Genomic DNA, 23,308 nt, shown 5'->3' with positions numbered 1-23,308 from the left:
TTATTCAAATATTAACTCTTTCTTTTCACCTGGAGAGCTGAATCCCAGCTCTGAATGAAAAAGGTACATATGCATTGAATTTTGTAAAATTAATATTTTATGTTAGCGAGATATTATTACACTGATGAACTGAAAAATCAACTTATAAGCCACACCGATGAAGGAATATACTTTTTTTTTTTGATTTATGGAATCTATCTGAAGTTGAAAAACTGAAAAGAGGAAACTGCTTTTGTGTCATATCTAAATATTTTGTATGGAGATATCAGAGGTCTGATACACTCTACTTCTACTTCTCGACTTGTGACCATGTGTTTATCTGCCACTGTCATTCACGAAAGTAATTAGGGCACAGGTATTAGACTTGATTCCTGCCTCGTAACCTCACAGCCAATGCATTCTCAGCATGTAAAGTTACATAATGGATCTGTTTAGGGCCTTTCTCTCTCTCTCTCTGTCTCTTAGGACCTTTCTCTCTCTCTCTCTCCTTTTTTTAAGCTTCTCTTATGCATGGAAAAATATTCCCCAAGATCACTTAGGGGAGAAAATTCTTACATGTTCTGTGTTTATTGTAAGTAACAGTTCAATCTCCCCAACCCATGAAAACCAAAAGACTACTTTCCTGTTCAATTTTTTTTCTTCCACCTCTCTATTGTAATGTTTATAAAATTAGCCTCTTGGTGACATAAATAATATACACTAAATTATTCTTGACACCCATTTCCTTTAATGATTAACAAATAAATGTCTGTGATTCTTGACTGCTCTGTCAGGTGGTATATAAATGCTAAATATTTGCTGATTACACTACTTATAAAGAATATGAATACACACAGCCAACATCTGCTGGCTTCATGTGGATATACTTTGAAATACTCTGAAGTATATATTCACACATTGAAGGATTTCTCAAATTTTCATAATTACATATTTCCCAGTTTCAGTAATTCAAGTTCAATAACGTTCAGATGTTTGGTTTTTTAAAAACCTTTCCCCCATTCTGCTATAATGTTGGCTTAAAATAAATGACCAATTTCTTCTAATAAAGGAACTTATTTTTTTAAAAACAAAAAGAAAACAGCATTTGAGTATTTTTAAACAACCTACAAATTCTTAAATTATATACATGTACATATATTTTCTTTTTTTAAAATTGTGGCTTAGCATGAGTTCTTCACTCTTAAGAGATTTGTAAGGGTATAATACAATAGTGTTAACTATAGGCACAATGTTGTATAGCAGATTGCTAGAACTTATTCATCTTATGTAACTGAAACTTTATACCCATTGATTAGCAGCTCCTCATTTCTCCCAATCTCCAGTGCCCGGTAACCACCATTCTACCCTCTGCTTCTATGAGTTTCACTATTTTAAATAACTGATGTAAGTGGAATCATGCAGTACTTGTCCTTCTGTGACTGCCTTATTTCACTTAGCATAATGTCCTCTAGGTTCATCCATGTTGTTGCGTATTGCAGGATTTCCTTCTTTATAAAGATTGAATAATAACCCATTATATGTATATACCACATTTGCTTTATCCATTCATCCATCAATGGACATTTAGGTTGTTTCCACATGTTGGATATTGTGAATAGTGCTGCAAAGAATATGGGAGTGTTAATATTTCTTCAAGATCCTGATTTCAGTTCTTTTGGCTAAATACCCAGAAGTGGGATTGCTGGTTCATATGGTAGTTCTATTTTTAATTTTTTGAGGAACCTCCATACTGTTTTCCATCCATAGCAGCTGTGCCATTTTGCATTCCCACCAACAGTGTGTAAGGGTTCCAATTTCTTCACATCCTCACCAACACACATCTTTTGTTTTTTTGATAATGGCCATCCTGACAGGTGTGAAGTGGTATCTCATTGTGATTTTGATTTGCATTTCCCTGATGATTACTGATGTTGAGCATTTTTTCATATACCTGTTGGCCATGTATGTCCTCTTTAGAGAAATGTTTTTTTAAGTCTTAAACTCTTTGGTTTTTTAATTGAGTAATTAAATTTTTTGCTATAGAATTGTAGGAGTCTCTTATATATTGGAAATTAACCGCTTATCAGATATATGGTTTGCAAATATTTCCTCTCATTCCATAGGTTGCCTCTTCACTCTGTTGATTGTTGTTCCTTAAAGAGTCCAAACACATACACACAAACTGTTAGCACTAATAAACAAATTTTTTCCAAGCAGCTGTCTCAATATTTTTTCCACAAAGATAGTAGTTTGTCTTTCTTTCTTTTTTTTTAAATTGCAGTAACATTGGATTATAACATTATATAGCTTTCGGATGTACATCATAATATATTTCGAATTCTGTGTAGATTACATCATGTTCACCTCCCAAAAACTAACTATAGTCCATCCCCTCACATGTGAGCCTAATCACCCCTTTTGCCCTCCCCCCCAGTTCCCGTATGGTAATCACCAATCCAATCTCCATTGCTATGTGTTTGTTGTCGTTGTTTTTATCTTCTATTTATGAGTTAGATCATACGGTATTTGGCTTTCTCCCTCTGACTTATTTCACTCAGCATAATACCCTCAAGGTCCATCCATGTTGTCACAAATGGCTGGATTTCATCATTTCTTATGGCTGAGTAGTATTCCATCGTGTATAAATACCACATCTTCTTTATCCATTCGTCCCTTGATGGGCACCTAGGCTGCTTCCAAGTCTTGGCTATTGTGTATAATGCTACAATGAACATAGGGGTGAAAGTATCTTTATGCCTTTGTATTTCCAAGTTAGTAAAGTTGTAGCATACAAAATCAACATATAAAATTCAGTTGCATTTCTATACATTAACAATGAACTATCTGAAAAGGACGTTAGGAAAGCAGGCCCGTTTACAATAGCATCAAAAAGAATAAAATACTTTGGAGTAAACTTAACTAAGGAGATCGAACACGTGTATACCAAAAGCTACAAAATATTGATGAAAGAAATTAAGGAATGGAGACAAAAGCAAATGGAAAAATATCTTGTGTTCGTGGATTGGAAGATTTAATATTGTTAAAATGTCCACACTACCCAAAGTGATCTACAGATTCAGTGAGATCCCTATCAAAATCCCAGTGACATTTTTTACAGAAATAAAAAAAAATTATAAAATTTCTATGGAACCATGAAGGATCCCAGATAGCCGAACAATCTTGAGAAAGGTTAGCAAAACTGGAGGCATCACGCTTCCTGATTTCAAAATATATTACTAAGCTACAGTATGGTGCTGGTATATTAAAACATTATAGTACTGGCTTAAAGAAAGACATATAGATCAAAGGAACAAAATAGAGAGTCAGAAATAAATCCACACATATATTGTCAACTGATCTTCGAGAAGGGTGCTAAGAATACATGATGGGGAAAGGATAGTCTCTTCAATAATAGTGTTGGGAAAACTGGTTATCCATATGTACAACAATGAAATTGGACCCTTGTCTTACACCATGCACAAAAGTCAATTCAAAATGGGTGAAACATAAATGTAAGACCACTAACTGTAAAACTCCTAGACGAAAACATAGAGGAAAAACTTCATGATGTTGTTCTTGGCAATGATTTCATGGATGTGACACCAAAAGCACAGGCAACAAAAGCAAAAATAGACAAGTGGGACTGCATCAAACTATATATGTATATTATTAACATATATATATTCTTAACATATGTATATATATTAATAAAATATATATTCTCCAAAAAAATATAATTTAACCTAGCTTTATAGAGCATTAATGCTCTGTTATGCTTGAAGTTTCGCAAGCGTTATAATAATATAAAATCAAATTAAATTCTCAAATATTTTAAAAGTGCATGACCTATATTGCTAGGATTGGGAAAATAGATCTTTTCACTTATCCTATAATCAAATAAAATAGCTCCCTTTTTTATTAACTTGGAGTAATTAACTGCAAATCTAAAATGTATAGTATGTGATAATTAGCAGCCTAATTATGACAACTAGATCACTTTTCCTATTAGCATCATTCAAATATTTTCCCACAATTTGAGTTCAGCATATCCAGAGCATCTAGGCATATACAAATATAAATTATACAGTATCATTATATTGGAAAAGAAATGCACATTTCTTGAGAATTTCAAGTGAAATTGCACTAAATTAGAAATAATTATGAATGTGTTCATTTGTGACAATGAGATTTATATTTTCATTTATTACAGGATGGAGAAGTCCTGGCAAAACTGTAAAGTTTTATGGGCGTAGGGTTTCTAGTCCAGAAAATCTTGCTAAGCAGATTATAGTCATGACTATTTTGAGAGCATAATTTATGACATAAGCTCCTTCAAAAATACTGTGATCTAGATTCTGTAATATCATTTAGTTTTGGGTTGAAAGTTAAGTTTTAAAATGTAAGATGAACTCTTAATCCTACAAATATATAAGGGAACTGGTTTACTCAGAAAGGCTTTAAGAAACTGATCGGGCAGTTTTAGGGCCAGGAATGGAATATGAGGAGCCTTATTCATCTCCATGGTCCCTGCTTCAATCCTCAAGTCAGGGTTGTTTAATGTGTTTCCTGCCCTAAGTCATTCACGTGTTGAAATAGTCACAGAGGCAGAGGAGAATCTCAGGTTGCTCACTTGCTATTAACACTTAAAGGTGCATTCTTTCCTTCATTCAGCAAGTGCTTACTCAGAGCCATTCCCTGTTCTAGGAGCTTTGAATCCAGCTACACACAAAGTTCATGCCCTCATGCAAGCTTTAATGTGGACAATAAATAACAAGCATTTAGTAATAACTCCTCTGAAAAGAAAATAAAGCAGAAGAAGAGGATAGAAAAGACATTAAGGAGTGCTACATGACATTTAGTCAGAGAAATGACTGAAATGACAGAATAGGTCTTCTGACTTTCTGAGGGACAGGCATTCCAGAAGGGAAATTAGCAAGTGCAAAGGCTCTGAGATGGGAACATGCTTGGTGTGTTCAAAGATTCAATTCATCAGGGGCTTTATTTTCAAACCTCATCTCTTGGTATTTGCTGCCTCCCTTGCCAGGAATTCCCTTCCCTACCTCTTCATCTCCTACTATTCATCCTTACAATTCAGCATCATCTCCATCACACATTCATCAAACCCTCAAACTGGTCCAAATGCCTCCCCTTCTCTGCTCCCATAACGCTTGCACAAACTTCTAGCTAATTATTTTTCAAATATTAGCTTTTTCTGTTCTTGTGTCTATCTTCCCTACTTGACTATTAGTGCCTCAAAAACAGGGACTTTCTCTAATGAATTTTGGTGATCCCAGGGCCTAGTACTGTGCACAGGATGTCACAGCCCTCAATGGAGAAAGATAAAAATATTTGGTTATAAAACAATTTTATATAACCTATTTTCCTTTCCTCAGATTACAATGGGAAAATCTTGATTTATGTCACATCCTCAGGGAAAAACAACAAGGCCCATTTTTTGGAGGTGTCCTCATTATGGAAGATTCCCAGTCTTAAAAATTAGTACTTTTATGGGAATCTTATTTGTAAAAATTCTGAAAAGAGCTTAGACAATACTAAGTGAACCTTTGTAAATAAAACAATATATTAACAGCTATTTGTTTTATAACAGAGGACAGCAAATGACACGAAATGGCACAAATATAAAACTTTTAAAAGAGAATCAAAAGAATAAAGCTATTCCAGACTGAATTCTTGCTTCATCAGATTTTCATAATTAGAACAATTATCAAACTAAGAAATAATTTATCTGGATCTGGTATTATTTAATTTTATGATAAGAAAGCATGTAAGAGCATTAAGATCATTACAAAACTAAGTCACTGGCACATAGTTACAATTTCTCCTTTTGACCACATAGACACAACTAAAATTACATATTTTATTATGGATTTTGTAATTCATGCATCTCTCCAAAAGATATTTTATTACATTTTTTTAAAATTTGAAACATTATTGGGTTATTCTAAATGTTTTATTTCATCTGGGTATGAAACACATCTGGTTGGATCATTTTGACAAAGTGCTGCCTGGTAGGTCTAGAATCAAACCCAGTCATATGGTCATGGAACAAACGGCCACTGTATTTCTTGGATTTGATGCAAGTTTACTCTCCAGTGGAGTTGCTCTTTTCTCATTTGGCAGTGTACTGTCAGCTCTCAAATAACTGCACATTGATGATCTGTATGTACTGAATGCTGCTGCCTCTCAGCTTTTTCTTCCTTCCAGAACAGTGTCACCTCATCTCATCATCCCATTCCCCGAGATGGGCATTTTCCTTCATCTGGTTCTCTCAACTTTGTAGGAAATTAAGTGAGTGTTTACTCTTCTAGGCCTTTTGACGTGTGCACTGGGGATATCCACTAATGAAAAAGACATGGCCTAAGCCCTCAATAAGCTAAAGTTCTAGTGATAGAGTCACCAGTGTGGAGACAAGCACACCAATGGATAATCTCAATGCAATAGAAAAGGTCATGCTAAATCTCTGTAGAATGCTGGGTAGACTCAAGGAAAGATGCTCAACTCTCCTCGGCAAGGTTTCCTGGAAAAATTACCACCTGAGCTGAATCAGGAATGGAAATAGCATTTAGGCAGAGAGAGATCATTTAAGGGCAAAGAAAGAGCATATGCAAAGGTACAGCAGAGTGAAAAGGAATGTGAATAACCAGAAATAGACAAGCAATAGAAGTCTTTAAATCTAGAGGGTGAGGAGTATCTCTGGGAGGAACCTCATTTGTAACAATGCTTTGTTTTACATTCTGTTAATCCCATAATCTGCAGAGACAGGCACTCAAGGAGTATTTTTTGTTTGACTAAATGAAGATTAAGTTGGCCTTTCAGCAAACTCAAAACTGTCCATTGTTGAAATTAAGAGAATTGGAATTAAAGGATGTACCAAAAAGATAGTTCCTGATATTTTCAACTTTCGAAATCTAAAGTTTCCAAGTTTACAAACATAGAAACACTGATAGAGTGTTGGCCTATTTCAGTTGAGAAATCCTTTTATCAGAAGTTAGTCATTTTTGGTTTTGACTCTTCTAAGTGCCTCTTGCCTTTGAAGATCATTTTTTTCCCACAATGTAGCAGTCGCGTGATTTTTTATTTTATTTTTTTTACCATTCTAGGAGAGATGCTTTGTATGCAGAGATGGTTAGAGAACAACAGACAGCATTGATGCCCAGTGAGTGACTAGCCTCACATACTAACTAAGTGATTCTCTACAAGTTACCAGAGTTCAAAAGAAAATAATTTAGATTATGAGCTTCACAGAAGGCTCACAGTTTTTAAATATCAGAAACTTTTGGGGCAGTTTGTGAATAGTCATATTTCAAATGGCAGATCCATAAATGGTAAGGATCTAATATAAATGACAACTGTCACATTTCTGGGGGCCCCCTAGCTATCATTTCTCCTGTTTACTTATCATCATTATCAAATCTCTCAGTCCTCTGGACTGCAGAACCACAAAGAAAAGTCCTGGGTCAGTTGCCCTCCTTTTTGAGCTACACTTGCTTGTACTTTCATTAGGCCAAATATCCTAAAATTGACTTAATTGCAATACCTAAAGAAAGGTTTGCAGTATGTGAAAGTGCTTTGGAAAAAAATGAAGTGCTCTAATATTAGCAGGGCTGCTGAAAGATGAGTGACACATCAAAGAAATTTGAGGTGGTTTTTCCATGATAATTTAAGGGACTCAAAGTCCTCCTAAATCAAACAAGTTCTCTAATATATACTCTGTTCTAAGATTCAACAAAGCACCAGGAATATAAATTTAGTGTTATATTCATTAGCCAACACAAACAATTAAACCGTGATATAGTTAATTTTTTTTTTCTCAAGAGGAAACTTCCTTCAAGGCCCTGTAGAACTGCAAGGATTTAGAATAACTGGAAATACTATAACCTACCAGACCGTTATAGTAATGGTATCATTATCATTTCTAGAAAAGACTAGAAAACAAAGACTTGTAAAATGTGATGAACTAAAATCTTTGCCCATTGTGTTTTGCTCTTCATATTATTGTTTCTAATTACAAGGTGATAGAGAAATTTAAATAATGCCAATATAGAGAGAATGGAAAGAAAATTGATCTCCACTCCAACCCCATCCTCCTTTCCCTGTTTTTCTTATAGATAATGAATATTAACAATTACATCTAGTTGTGAGGGCCTTATTCACTGATAGAATGCTAGGCTTCTGGATTTGATTTTGTACTCGTCACAGAGGGCTTAGAGTCCATGCTGCTTCGCTACTACCTGCCGAATTGATTTGTCTTCGACCAGTAGGCTAAAATTCAAGTCTTTTGTTTCTCCATAGTCAAACTGATTTGAATCTAAATAATTAAATGTGGAATTTTTCTGTTTACACCATTTCTTGGGAGTCATAGCAGCCTCAGTGACTATCTAGGAGTATATATCTCTAAGCTTCACTTTAGAAAAGGTGATTTTGTCTTACATTACAGAACATGATGCATTATTTAAAATAACAATTTGCTATAAACTCTTCAGATTTCCAGGCGAGTCTTCTAAGGTTACGACTGCCAACAGGGGACAGGCAGGTACGGTAAATGTGTGAAATGGGTCTGCTGGGGGCTGTGCTGAGCTGGAAAGTGCAAGTCCTGTGTAGAGGGAACAGCTGCTGTTCAGTTCTAGCCAATCATTGCCATGTGAGGATATGGACCCAGTGTTGTCAGAGCTTCCAAATTTTCAAGCGAAGCTGGAAACCCAGAGATTCATGTAAAAAACAAATACCCTGGCGTTTAAATACTGGCTTAAATTTTTAAAAAATATTATGCATGACAAACAACACATTTGTGGACCAAATTTAGTCCACTGGCAACCAATTTGCAATCTCTGCTACCCATATATAATCACAACTTTGTTCATTTTGTCTACTGATTAAGTTATAATTCACATTTTTGAGCAATGAGCCAATGTTTCTGGGGGTGGTCTCAATGATCTGGATCAACACATTTCCATTCCTGTCAGCTATTTGCTGCTCAGTTGTCATGATACAAAGTAGTAGTTTTCCCTGCTTACCTTGGTTGTGGAGATATATTGTACTTTTCTTTTAAATCCTAACCTCATTGAAATATTCAGACCCAAGCTTCATTGTGTAAATAACCCTTTCAAAAGCTGATGATGGAAAGTTAGGTACAGTTCACAACAAATTTGCTTTCCAACATGAAGAGAAATAAACATTTTCTGAGAAATTGAACATGCCACTATCTTAACCCAGTATTTTTCATATTTTGTTCCATGGAACCTAAGGCATTTGAAGTTCCCTAGATGCCACATCATGTAGATAACTGAAAGTTATCATTTGAAATGTAGATTTTATTTAAAAAACAAAAAAAATGAGAATATTTGTTCATCAGATTATAGAATTAAAAATTTGATCTGTAAAGAAAGAGGTCTTATTTTCAGATTAATGGATTCCTCAGTGTCCAAAGAAGTGTTTCAGAGGATCCATGATCCACCTGATAATGCAAATAGATCTGGAAATGGCATTTTAAAATTACTTTTTATCATATTTTCAAGGGAGTTTGTGAACCAACATATGATATTTGGAATAAATGATTATATATGTTTAAAAGCATAGACTCTGAAGTGAGATCTACCTAAGTGGTTCATCTAGGACTAACTGCAAACATTTTACATCTCAGTTTGCTCATCTGTAAAACAGGAATAAAGTAGCATCTACCTCATTGCGTTATAGTGAGGTCCAGCAACATAAAGGGCACAGCACAATGCCTTAGATACGTAAGCATTCCATAAATGTTAATTCTTACTGTTGTTGTCCTTGTTATTGTTGTTTAGCAAACTGAAGTCCGTATAGGAAAAGTCACAAGAAATTAGTGTACTATCTGTAAACAAAGTGATGCAAGAGCACGGGGGCATTCTTCTTGGATGAGTCACTGTAGACTCCCAGAAGACATGCCATTTGATCTGGGTCTTAAAGATGAGTAGGAGTTTTACCAAGAGAAAAAGTAGGAGAAGACCTTTCCAAAGAAGGGGCAGGAACAGTAGGGGTAAGGCACGAGAAAGTTAAGAGAGTGGTGAGAAGGTTGGTGTAACTTAGTAGGGGCCAGGAGTGGAGAGGCAAGAAATGAGGTTGAAGTAAAACAGAGTTAAAATATCCAGGTGAGTTTGATTTATAAGCAATGTGAAGTCAATAAAGATTTCAATAGAATATAATCGAATTTTCAAAGGAAAAGATTCTTACATGTTGTCCAGGATAAACTGAAGGGAAAAGGTAACTAACATTTGTAGCGTTTAATATATGCCAGGAATTGTTTTATACGATGATTTTCTCAATGAATTTGAAATATTCAGATTATTAGTTCACACCATACATGGGCGAACTGAAGCTTAGAGTGGTTAGCTGTCCAAGATCACATAGCAATCAGTGGTGCAGCCGTGCTTTTAATCATTTTGAAAGATTCCAAAGCCCCTTTGATTTCCACTAGTCTACATGGTAGGGAAATAGGATATGAAACTATTGCCATTTGTCCAGATGAGAGGTGATGTAGGACTGAAATAAGAAAGTGGCAATGAGGTTTGATACACACAAGCCATTTTCAAAGAAGATAAGCAGACTTTTTTTTTTTAACAAATTCAATATGAAAGAGGAAATAGAAAGTACTAGTCAAGGATAATTTAGACGTTATGAGATTGAGAAAAACATTGACACAAGTGGCAACATTTAAGACTGAGAATCCAGTAGATAAACAATGATTTGGGAGAGGGGATTAAAGGAGAATTGATAGAGAGAAAATTTAATGTGTGATACATTGAGCTTTAAGTGCCTAGAGGACATCCAAAAAGAGGGGTCCAGTAAGGAGTTGGAAATACAGATGTAGAGAAGAAGTGTCAGGGATGGTCACTACATACCGTGGCTTTGAAGTCTTGAGGATCAGTGAAATTACTCGGGCGGAATGTGTAGAGAAAAAGAGAAATACTAGTATAATTCAGTTGGAATGATACGTTTATAAGTTTTCTTCACTACTAAATGTCAAGGTCTTCAAGACAGTGCCTTTGTTGCATGCACTTTTGAATCCCTCAGATTTTCACACTCTAGGATACATGGTAATTACTTCATAAATGTTCTTTGCTTAAATAAATGGGAAGAGTACCAAAAAATAGAATCTAAGGAATAAGAAAATGGAAGGGGCCCAGAAAGGAAGTTGAAAAAGATTGTTTAAGTGATAGGATGAAAGAGAAGGAGAAGAATGGAAGCCAAAGGAGGGAGAAAAGTATCTCAAGATAGAGAGAATTGTCCCAGAGATTGAAATGCTTCACAGAGATCAGTTGGGACAAGGACTTAAAATAGGTCATTGGGTTTGACAATAGGAGAACATTGGAAAATGTGTTATGTGTTCTAAACTGATCACTGGAACTAATCACTTGGATTTTGGAATACATCCTTTGATGAGTTGGGAGTCAACTATAAGGCAAGTTTCCAAATCCACAGTTTAGCAACAGAACTGTAGTATAGGTCTAGTGTAGGAGACTAACAGGCAATTAGTTGTACTGAATTTCATTACAGGTGTCCTAATTTAAAATGCTACCTGCTGATACAGCATATTAAAAGGAAAAAAAAACGATACAAAATATATTTCCATGGTGATTCTTTAACAATTAAAAACCCCAAACGCAGACACATTACCTGAGAATGCATTGATTTGCCTAAAGATTTCAAAATTGGACGGTCAGTTAATGTCTTTGAACACTTAAATACACACTGAGAATGTAAATATAAATAAAAGGATCAAAATTTTTTGGGAAAAGGCAGATGTCTTTGATATTTCCGCTTTTATGTTTCATGCTTGCAATGTTTGTATCTTTCCATGACAAGCAAATAGCTATTTAAAAACTCAGTCTAATAAGAATTAGTATGTTGTTCCTGGAAAATTAAAGACTCATAAATATGCTATACACCTTTGTAACTCAAATATTTTCAGTATTGTTCCTAATCAGGCGGACTTTTCAGATAATAAATATTTAGACATATTCAATTATGTATGATATAGTGCTGTTATAATATTTCATTGGAATGCCTTGAGAGAAAGGCACTAAAATCTAATAATAATTGCATTTGAATAGTATTGTTTTATTGTTAAAAAATAATAGTAGAAAAGCAAGTATAGTTTCTTCAGAAAAATCAGGATTGATGTCCTCTAGGCATCAAATACACAACAGTGCTTTACACTTTTATTTAGATAACGGCTTATATATAAAGTCCAGAAATAACAACCGGGATTCTTTTTTCTTTTTCTTTAACCCAGAAGAGAATCTGACACCTCTGAATTACTGAGCAATCATTGATCAAGAACTAGCATGGTCTCTTAAAGCCCATAATAGCTAACGGGAAGTATAGCTACAGGCTGTAGAGTTGGGGATTTAAAAATGTCAAGCGACACTAATAATTCATGCATCTTGGGAACATAAAGCCAGCAGCATGTCAATAATAATGGCATGCTCTTTGCAAAACAGGTGAAATTAACATGCTAGTGTTTTAAGTTAAGGGAATATTATAGAACTTTGGTAAAAGAAATCATTTTCTCTAGCATATGAGGTTGCTGATTTGTGTTCTATATGTTGCTGCTACTTATTATGCCTTCTAGACATGTATCCCCAATACAGGCCTACACATACTGTCAGTTGACAAAGGGCCTGACATGGCGTAATCGCAAAATGTGTAGGCAATAAAAGGAAATGCACCAAATAAATATCAATACCCGAAGAAGTCAAGTGTGCTGGAGGATACTAGAGATTTCACATGCAGGAAACATTTAAGCAAAGAGATGACAGAATAATGAAGGACGCCTTAGGAAGCCTACTCTTTTGTTAAAATAAAGTCTGCTGAGTTTTTTTATTTTATTTTTATTTTTATTTTGTCAAGATAGCCTATTTTAGAAGTCGTGCTTACAAGCAAGACTTCAATCCAATGCTTAAAAAGCTTCTCGGCTCTTCAGAAACTGTCTCTTTTTTGTGTTAATTTTTGTTGTTGTTATGGTCTTCACTTTTGAAAGAAGCTTTAAGAAAACAGCTGCATTTGAAGAGGAAGGGAGTACCCGACACAAGAGAAAAGGGAAATTGTGTTTTATTGAACGATTTTTTTTATTACCACTCTGGGAACCAAAAAAGTGACTATCGCTATCAAATAACTCTCCCTCAAAAAATCTTTAGATCAATCTTTAATGAGAAAGAAAGGAAAAAAAAAGGTGTTCACCCAGGTCTTGTTTTATGCACTTTTCTTAACTCATCAATAAGCTCATGGTTCTTAAATTTAGTATTTGAATAAAATGCCCAAGAGCCTTGAATGACATTCACCCCCCCCCCCACCGCCATTAAAAGTTCTATAGATCAATTATGTGGCATTGATGAAAACCTTGATATGATTTGTGACCCTTTAACTAACAACGTTTCCTCTAAAGTGACAAAATCACAACAAAACATGAAAAAGAGCACCTCATTACAAAGGAAGCCACCATACATTATTTAAATCTTTCCCTCTGAGAGAGCAAGAGATAGAATGCATACTGAGTAACTGCTACTCAACATGAAATGATTCTTTCTCATGGAACTCAGAGAACTGACTTCTGACTGGTCATTATGAGAAAAACAAATACCATCTGCAAATAATAATTAGAATGTAATACTATTTAAGCTTCTGAAAAGAACATAAAATATGTATATAGAGACTTTGAAGCTAATAAAAATATAATGTAAATTACTTCAAAGCATTTCACATTTATATTGCTCAACGACTAATAAGATGGAACAATGTTAAATCCACTCTCTTAAGTCCTGTTAAAAAATCTCTCGGTTGAATCAAGAATGGTTCAGCTCACTTGAAGTTACAGCCTGGTTTAGGGAAATTGCATTTCACTGCTCTTCTATTGATTTTTAGCAAATTTAAAACTGTCGCTATCTGCTGATTCTGCTTATCTTTGAATTTAAAATGTCCATAGTATTTACATAACATTGAAACATTACTGTTTCAACATATCGTATTTTTAATGCAGCTCTCTTTTTGTGGTTTATATAGCTAGCTTGCTACCAAGAGGATACTTTGATGTCATCTTCCTTTGTAGCATACAATGAAATCCTATTCTTCTTTAATCAACAACGGTATATTGACTGAGAAACAAAACCATTTCTCATTTCCTTCCTTGCTCCCCCTCTCCTTTTTTTTGGAAATGATCAATATTTCAATTGCTTTGCATTTGTAGTTTTCAACAAAACTCATACTTAGTATTACTGGGTAGTTCAATACCTTAAAATTATTTTCAAACAAATACAACATCATCTTCAAATTAGCCCAAGCAAAGATATCAAACTTCTAGTTTCTTATTTAGCTTACTGGTGAAAATTCTACCCAAAGATAAATATATTTTGCAGTTCCTGCTATCCATAAAACCATGTATACAAAATACACATAAAATTCAAATCACAAGGCATTTGTTCAATACTAGTCCCATCAATTATACTTTATTTCCCTATGATTTTGCAAATGATTTATTCAGAAAATGGGCTTGGGGAATGTTTAAATATCTTGGTAAACAATTAATGTGCATCAATCAATATAAAACCAGATTTTTTTCTAACTCTTGTTGAATGTGATTGTTTTCCTAAAATAGACATTACCAAACAAAAGCTATAGACTAAGTTGCTAAGCATCCACTAAAATGTAACAGCCACATGTCATGAACGTCACATCACTATGACAAAAATGAAATTTGCATTCTTCATGCAAATTTGTCATGACTGCAGCTCTCAGTAATACAACTGTAGGGGCTTACCAGTAATTTTATTGTAATCATGAAAACACCTCTTGTAGGATTATTATTTAGGCACATATAAAAATTTCCAGTTTCCTAAGATTTGAATTTAAGTAAAAACCATAGCATTTTGCCTACTGTTTGAATTTACTTTACTCTGGAAATTTTAAAATTATGTTCATCAAAATAAGTTTAATATCATTGAGTTTTACACTAATAAGTACACTTTTGTTTGTTTTGTATTGTTTTTAATGTGAAATCTTCCAGGTCACATTGGAGGCTTGAATTTTTGACTTGGTTATCAGTTAAAGAAGACACAGGGATGAAGGGGGAGGAAATCAGGGTTCATTAAATGCCCATCATTTATTCATTCATTCAACATTCTTTTCAACTTGTTCCTGTTAAGTAGGGAGCACTGCTATGGTGTGCCTGGGGCTGAGCAGACTTCATACATATTAACCAAACGCAATTCATTCATAAACATTTTCCATACCTGTATTTATTCAATGAAAAAGTGCTGAAATTAAGGTGTTAGCTGTGGTGTTTACCATGAAGAAAAAATCATTTTCTTCCACCATTGTTCTTCCACAGACCTTTGTTATTGGGACAAAATTGAGCCATTATGCCTATTTCCAAGTTATTCTTGCCCTAACACAATTCTTCAATTTTTGTAGTTACCAGTTTGGTGGCAATGAGTAAAAAAACATAATAATTGTTGGTACTAAGGCAAAGATCCTCTAACAACTCAAAGTCTTGGTTTTGGAAAACCCTAAATGAAACTAATAAACTCTTATTAGTTTTCAAACATACAGATTCAAGTTACTCAAAGTCAGTATTGTTTGTAAAAAGGCACTTAAAGTATACAGTGAAATCATCTTCATGGCAAAAAAATTAATTTTATAGTATATTTGATGAGTTATAAAGATCTTGCTCTGTATTATTTTACAAGTGTTTCTTCATTACTATTTTCACACCTTCTTTGGAATTTTAGAAAAACTTACTGTTATTGTTTTACACTTGACAAAAGGGAAGTATTGGAAATTTTACTCTACAATAAGTCAAGTACCACAATTATTGATAATAATTAGAGGAGCCAAGTTATCAAGTATATCCCAATTTGTCACCCATGAGTAGGTGATGGAAGATTTCAGTATATGAGGACGATCTGATAGTATTTTTTGTGCTTGTCAGACTCGGACACATCAGTTGATAAACGGCACACTTTTTCTCCACTATCGGGGGCTATGTCTATTTTTTTAAACAAGATTTTTGTGATTATGAAAATAATTTCATGGGGGCTGGCCCCATGGTGTAGTGGCTAAGTTTGACATACTCCGCTTCAGCAGCCTGGTTTCGGATCCCGGACATGGACCTACACCACTCATCAGCCATGCTGTGGCAGTGACCCACATATAAAATGGAGGAAGATCGGCACAGATGTTAGCTCAGGGCTAATCTTCCTCAGCGAAAAATAAACAAATAAATCACATAATAATAATTTCATCTAATTTCAAGCAATTTTGAAAATGTGTAAAACTGTAAAGAAATTTAAAAGAAGAGACAGGCCATTTCATTATCCCCTTGAAGGTTGTTAAGCATTTTAAATATAGTTAGATAGAAAGATGCAGAAATAGGTATAAATATAGATATGCACATACATGCAGTTACAATTCTTCGTAAATTTATGTAATTCTTTTTGTGTGTGTGTGAGAAAGATTGGCCCTGAGCTAACATCTGGGCCAATCTTCCTCTATTTTATGTGAGATGCTGCCCACTCGTCAGCATGGCTTGACGAGTGGTGCTAGGTCTGTTCCCAGGATCTGAACCTTTAAACCCCTGGCCGCCAAAGCAGAACATGCGAGCTTAACCACTATGCCACCAGGCCGGACTCTGTAATTCTTTTTTAACAGTTGTTTTTTCAATCATGAGCTTCCACTTATTTAAATTTATCATATTATGAACAGTTTTATAAATAATTTAATTATTTTTCATCTCTTTTCTGCATACAAGTGTATTATAATTTATTTACTGACATCCATTTTGTTGGATGTTTCAGTTCCCTGTGTATTTTCCCAAATTGATTTTTAGAGGGATTATCAATTCATTATCACTATCTATGTTTTAAAGTGTTGATTCCACTGTATTTATATCATTTGTGTGGTCCAATTTCAGTAAAATGTTGCTAATTTGATAGCTAGGAAGTGGCATCATGTGTTTAAATGTGTATCCTCCGCCAGCTAAAGAGGAAGGCAGACTGCATTAGAGATATGAGCTCACAGACGGTGGTTGGGTTCTGCAGGTGGTCTGGCCTGGCTAGAATTTCTCACTAATAAATGTATCAGTAGGCTTCTAGGTGAAGCTCAGGGCCAGACAACTCTTGGAAGTTTACATAGCCCATGTTTTGGACTTGACTGCCAAACAAATGACCTCTCTTGGGGTAGAAAGAAAAGAACTTCTCGAATCCATAGACCAGGATAGCACCCCCTTTGTCTTCATGCCTTTAAAATATGGACTTCATATTAAAATATGCCCATAAACTTACCAATGAAGAAGATTCTTCAGTAGGCAACCAGAGGACATGATCTATCCATTCATGCTATAGCAATAATTTTTAGATGTATTAGTGATAGTTATCTTTGTAAAATGATATTTAATCAAATAGCACTTTTCTGAGTAGCTGCTGAAGGATTTGGAAGGAACCTCATGTGATTTTCTAAAAAAAAAAAGCTTCATCTGTAACTTTGCTTTATACAGCTTTATGTAGGGAATTGGTAAGAAAGTAATATCACTAATAATCAGATCAGGAAATTATTTTGACCTTCTGCTTTCTAAAGAATAATAGTTCACCTATTAGTCCATATATCGGACTACTGGCATCAGTTAAATGGGTGAATAGAGCTACATTTGTGAAATTAAATTTTGTTCTTTAAACTGAACTCACTTTAACAAAAGACCATTTAGACTAATTCCCTATGATGCCAAAATAAATTAATTCAAAGTGGTTCTTGAATTATAAAGAAAACTTTGGATTTTCCAAGCTCGTAGAAAAGGTGGCATTGTAATTAGCTGATAGTTCAAATCAAGAATCTAAAAAAAAAAATAGTGAAATAGTCTATTTGCTAGAGTTAAAAAATATGCTCGATTAGTACTTGGTAAGAGACTGCTACAAGAAGAATCATAACTCAGAAATGGCATAATTTATATCAACTCAAAATTCTAAAATGGCTTAATAAGAAACATTTAGTTGAAAGAGTTCTGGAAATAAATTTAACTAGCATATAAGTTTGTTCAGAAGTGAAAGATTTTGTGTGGGCATCTGGAAATCTTTTCTCTAAACAAACCTGCAGAGGTTACACGTGGACAGAAAGTCCTTCCCTCCAAATCTACTAGTGCTCCAGATTTGTTTAATTATTAATTTGGAAAAATCTGAGAGGAAGAATGATTTCTAGATAATAAGTGAAATAGCACCAATTCATGTTGCCTGTTTCTCTAAACGCAATAGAATAATGATAGTATTTCCTATGTATTTAATAATTTCTAGACATTTTTACTATATTTGTATCAATTCAATGTTTGCTATAAAACTATAATAAATAGTAAATATATTGGGTAAATTTAATACCTTATATGTACAATTATTGAGGATCATCAGAAATATTGTAAGTACGTTAGAGACGGTATATAGTTTCATGTCCCCTCCATTTCAAAATGATGAGGAAATGGATCTGTCATGTCCTATAAAGATGAGAAAAATCTCTTTGTTTATCCATCTGAGGCACAAAACAAAAGGTGCAATCAAGGTACACATATGTTGAAACGAACAGTGTCTCCCAAACTTCCTAAGAGTCCGCTAAACTTCAAATATACCTCAATAAGTTTGTTAGAAAAGATTTGATGTTGAACAGTCTTCTTAAGTCATTTCAAGTACAAAAGTTGCCATTAAGAAGTCTGAGACAAATAGTTATAGACTGGGTATTTTTCTGTAATTGTGATACAATTTCACACTGGTTTTAAGGGCACAAAAGCTCAAAGGGTATTCCTGATACATGATCTCAATCTCCAACAGATGAGACCAGTTCTCATGAGGGCATATTGCAATGAGACTATCTTCAAAATTGAGGACATTATTATGGAAGTACGAAGAGGATAATGGATCAGTAAATATACAAAGGATTATTAATAAAGCAAAATGAACATAGGAATCAATTGCTTGAGTGTCACAAGTTACCGATATCATAATGATGACATGCAACTTCTTGTAGACTTCACTTGTGTTTTTAAAAGCTTTTGAAAGAAATACAATTGACCTAATCTATCATGGATAGACAGACTCATGATCCTTTTCCTCTGGAATACAAGCCAGAATTTTTTTTTAATTTTCCACTATTGGACACTATTTCCAAAGTTTAAGGGCTATAGAACAAGTGGAATAGCTTTCATTTTATAGTTGTGTCAACACTACCCAATCGTGGTTGTAGCGCTGGTTATTCTTTTCTTATGCTCTTGGGGCCCTCTGCCCTCCAAGACATAAAAAGAGAAAATGAAGTTGCATTGTAGTAGAACAGATTAAAGCTACATATAACAATTTCTAGACAGGAAGGATTGTTAAATTTTGAACACAGTAAGGAAAACTGATAAATCTCTTGATCTCTCCCTCTCTCCTTCTCTCGCTCTCTCTTCCTCTCACCTTTCTAACCCCTTTAAAGATATTTCTTTCTAAAGTTAAACTGGTTGGCATGATTTGTTGTGTTTTAGAGATTGTCATTATCATACTCAAGTTAGATGAGAAACATTATATTTTAAACTAAAAAATAGAAGATATTTAAAGTAAAATAAATCCAGTTACCTAGTATGCCACCTTTTATGCTTTTCCTCAAAATCCTTAATAATTACATTTGGGAAAATCATTCAGGAACTAAATTTGCTACTTTGAATGTCAAATTTTTTATTGAAAATTTCTGGAAAAAAGAAGAACCCAAATCACTACAAACAAATTCACATTTGCTAATTGCACTGACTTGAGACATAAACTTCAAATACTTAGCATCTTCATCACTAGGGACATTGGAAACAAGCTATTTTTATATAAAGCTGAGATACAAAATACAGAAATGTCTCCTGCTACAATTTAGGCTCAAGGAAACTAAAAAAAAAAAAAAAAGAACATGTAGTCTTTTTAATGCTACCATTTCTTTCAAATCAAACACAGTGCTTCCCAAGTGGTATGCCAATACACACTGATGTGTGCAAATGGGCTTCAAATGTGCCAGGATAGTGATGCCTCCAGTCCTCAGGGCTTCTGAGTTGGGCCTGGGGCCCAGACCTTTTCTAGCTTTCAGTCTCTGCTGGAAGAAGTGTTCTTTTTTCACTCCAGTGTGCTATACAAATACTATTTTCAATGAGTGCTATGATGTGGAAAAATTTAAGAAACCCTGCTATACAATATACACGGTGGATGGTGGTGTCGGTGGTAGAGTTGGGAATTATCCTAATTACAGTGATAAATACATAAATCTGGGGCTTGTAAAACTCCTGGAAGGAAGAGAGAGAACTTCTCTTTTTGATCTACCAGCTTTTAAAATATGTTTGTGTTTGATGCAATTATCTTCAAAAGATTCCAGGGATAGGTGGACAGTAAAGGAAACTACTAAATACTTTAACTCTTGCATTTACAGCATGGTGATTAGTAAAAATCTCTCTCACTGTGATAGATAAAACAAAAAAGATGTTTATTTTGATGGCTTTCTATTTTCATAGGTAAATTGCACCATTTTGTGGACATTTAAACCACTGCTAATAAAGACCATTTTCTACATATTTATTTTTGCAACTATAAGTGGAATTTTAGGAAAGTTCCAAAAGTAAGGTAGTTTGTTGACTTTTCTGAAAGTCTCTTCTCTATGTAAGAGCTTATGTTTCTTAATTCCAATTTAGTGACCAGTATATTTCTTCTGCTCTTTAAAAATACACCTACAGAAATCACCATGACATTTTTGGACCTTGTTGAAAATTCTTCCATTTTCCAAAGCATCCATACCCATAAAACTGTTTTACTTAAAAACACTAAAATCCTCATGCTTAGTATTTTGTTTTCAGTTTTTTATGTGCAGAATTCAGTTTTTAAATTGAACATATTTCAATATGACCTTTTGTTATCCTTAGATCTAATTTAGAAGGTTTTGCCTTTAAAAGAATTTCCTTGTGAAAATGTAGCAACTTGATGGTATGTATGTGCCATAATCTGTTTTTTGAAATGGGAATAGTACTGAAGAGAAATGAAATACCAAGAAATCTAAGCCTTGACTACTACATAGGATTAAAAAAAAAAGAGTAGAGTAGAAAACTTTGCCTGTCTCAGGACCATCATCTTAACTCACCACATTTCATAGAAGCATTTGGTGTACTAAAAAGTTGACAATGTTTACAAATATTTCTGTTACCATAAGGATATATTTACAAGTTGTCTTAGCCACCTCAAACCTCTGTTTCTTAACATCCTGTAAAATGCAGATAAATTATGCAGTAATTTTAATGTGTAGATATTAAGTGCCAGTTTCTGTAACGCTCTATTTTGTATCTCATTTAATTTCACAGTTTGTGACATAGGACCTCTTCTCCCTACCTCACCATTCTGCTTCTACAGCTTGAAATATTTATAGGATTATAAAAGTGAGCAGAAAAAATACTAAGTTCAAAAGATAAAAACAAGAAATACAATGTATTTCCACTTAAAATGATAGAGCATTTAGTGGTCAGAGGCTAGGCCTGGAATGAGCTCCTCTGTCAGGATATAAATAGGTCCCCTAAAGCGAGAAGTGGTGCCCGATAATCTGAACCCAACAGTTATACCTCCAGAGGACCTGGGAACTCTTTTGGAGTTTTCAGTCAGACCAAAAAAATGGACACATTTTTAATAAGGCTAATCATGGCTCTTTGGGGATGATCATTTTCAATTTGCATAAGAACCAAGTAGCTATGAAGTTAACTCAAGTGGAGAGTTCTAGAGACAAGCCTGGTGAATTGGGACAAATCAGCTGAAAGAATGCTTAGATTGTATGTTATATTATTGTTGTTTCCCCAACACCTAGAACTGTTCCTAGCACACAATATATGTTCAATAAACAGTTGTTAAATAAATAACAACTTGGGGACTAGAGAAGGATTTCCCTTAGACTCCTCGAAAATTGGTCATAATGCTCTAGATCTGGTGACGCTTGGACCCAGTCATTTGTCCCCAAACTCCTCCTCTCTGCATTCTGGTAAATCTCAAGTCAATCACCTGCATCTACACATGTATAAACTAAGACCTCTACTAGAATCATAGTACCCCAAACTCCATGGAGGGGAATGCATTTACTGTCACATTGTCCAGCTTCCCACATTTAATAACCATCTAAGTCTCCAGATATTACCTATCACTCTAAGACATCTTTTCCAAACTTGCCTGAACATGAGAACCAATTAGACCTATTATTTTTCAAAAATAGAGATTCTTATGTCTTCCTTTGGAAATTCGGACTCCAGAAATCTTTATTTTAAAAAGACACCTCAGATAATTTTTATGAACAGGCAAGTGTGTGAAATGCTTTCCTAAAACATCCATCTCTATTTTCAGACAGCACCATGAGAAACTTCTCTGAACTAAATCATCTGCCCCAATTTTGGCAAAATAGCCATCTTCATTTATCTAATTGTGCAGCGTTTATCCAACAATATTTAATGAACGTCATATGTGAGGCACTTGGGGGAGAAAAATGAAAAGACAGGACTTTGCTTAGACTCCAGGAACTAAGTCTAGGTAAAATAACATCAGAATCTAGATTCACTATAGTGTGAAGGGCAGGCACTGAAGATTTCTGAGCATGAGGGTGACATAATCAGATTTGAGTGTTGGAAATATCACTTTGGGAGTGAAGTCAGACATAGAGTGGAGTGATGACTTTTATGTTAAGTAAGTAGTAAGAAGTCTATTTCTGTAGTCCAGCCAAGAGAAGATGAGAATATGCTCCAGGACAAAGGCAATCTGGGTAGAGAAGAGGATTGCACAGGATTGTTTTCATCTATTTCAGCAAACAAGGATATTAGACTAAGACAATCAATCACATCGAAAGCCATATTTATAAAAAAAAATAAGTAGATATCGGCAAGCATCAAACATTGATGTCATGCTATCCATTCCTTCAAAAATATTAATCAAGTACTTATGTTTGTGGCCAGGTTGAAGATACAACGATACGATGATTGTGTTATATACAATGAATACAACACAAACTCTGCTCTCAAGGGTGCACTTTTAGCAAGAGAATCACAACTATGCAGAGACAATTATAATAATATAGTATTTAAAAGAAGGGCTATTATGTTTTTAAAAAGTAGCATCACAGAGAGGGGGCGCATTTAATGTTTCAGAGAATATTTATGTGGGAACATAATGAATCAATAAATAATCCTTTCAGAAATAGTCATTTCTTGCATAGTCTTCTGTAAATTTTGGAATGGTTTCATACATTTATTTACAGCCCATTCTTTCTGAAGAGCGGTGATGGG

Source organism: Equus asinus, chromosome 16 (assembly GCF_041296235.1).
Source record: "Equus asinus isolate D_3611 breed Donkey chromosome 16, EquAss-T2T_v2, whole genome shotgun sequence".
Taxonomy (NCBI): domain Eukaryota; kingdom Metazoa; phylum Chordata; class Mammalia; order Perissodactyla; family Equidae; genus Equus; species Equus asinus.
The sequence above is the reverse complement of the archived record's forward strand: the minus strand, read 5'-3'. Positions refer to the sequence as shown.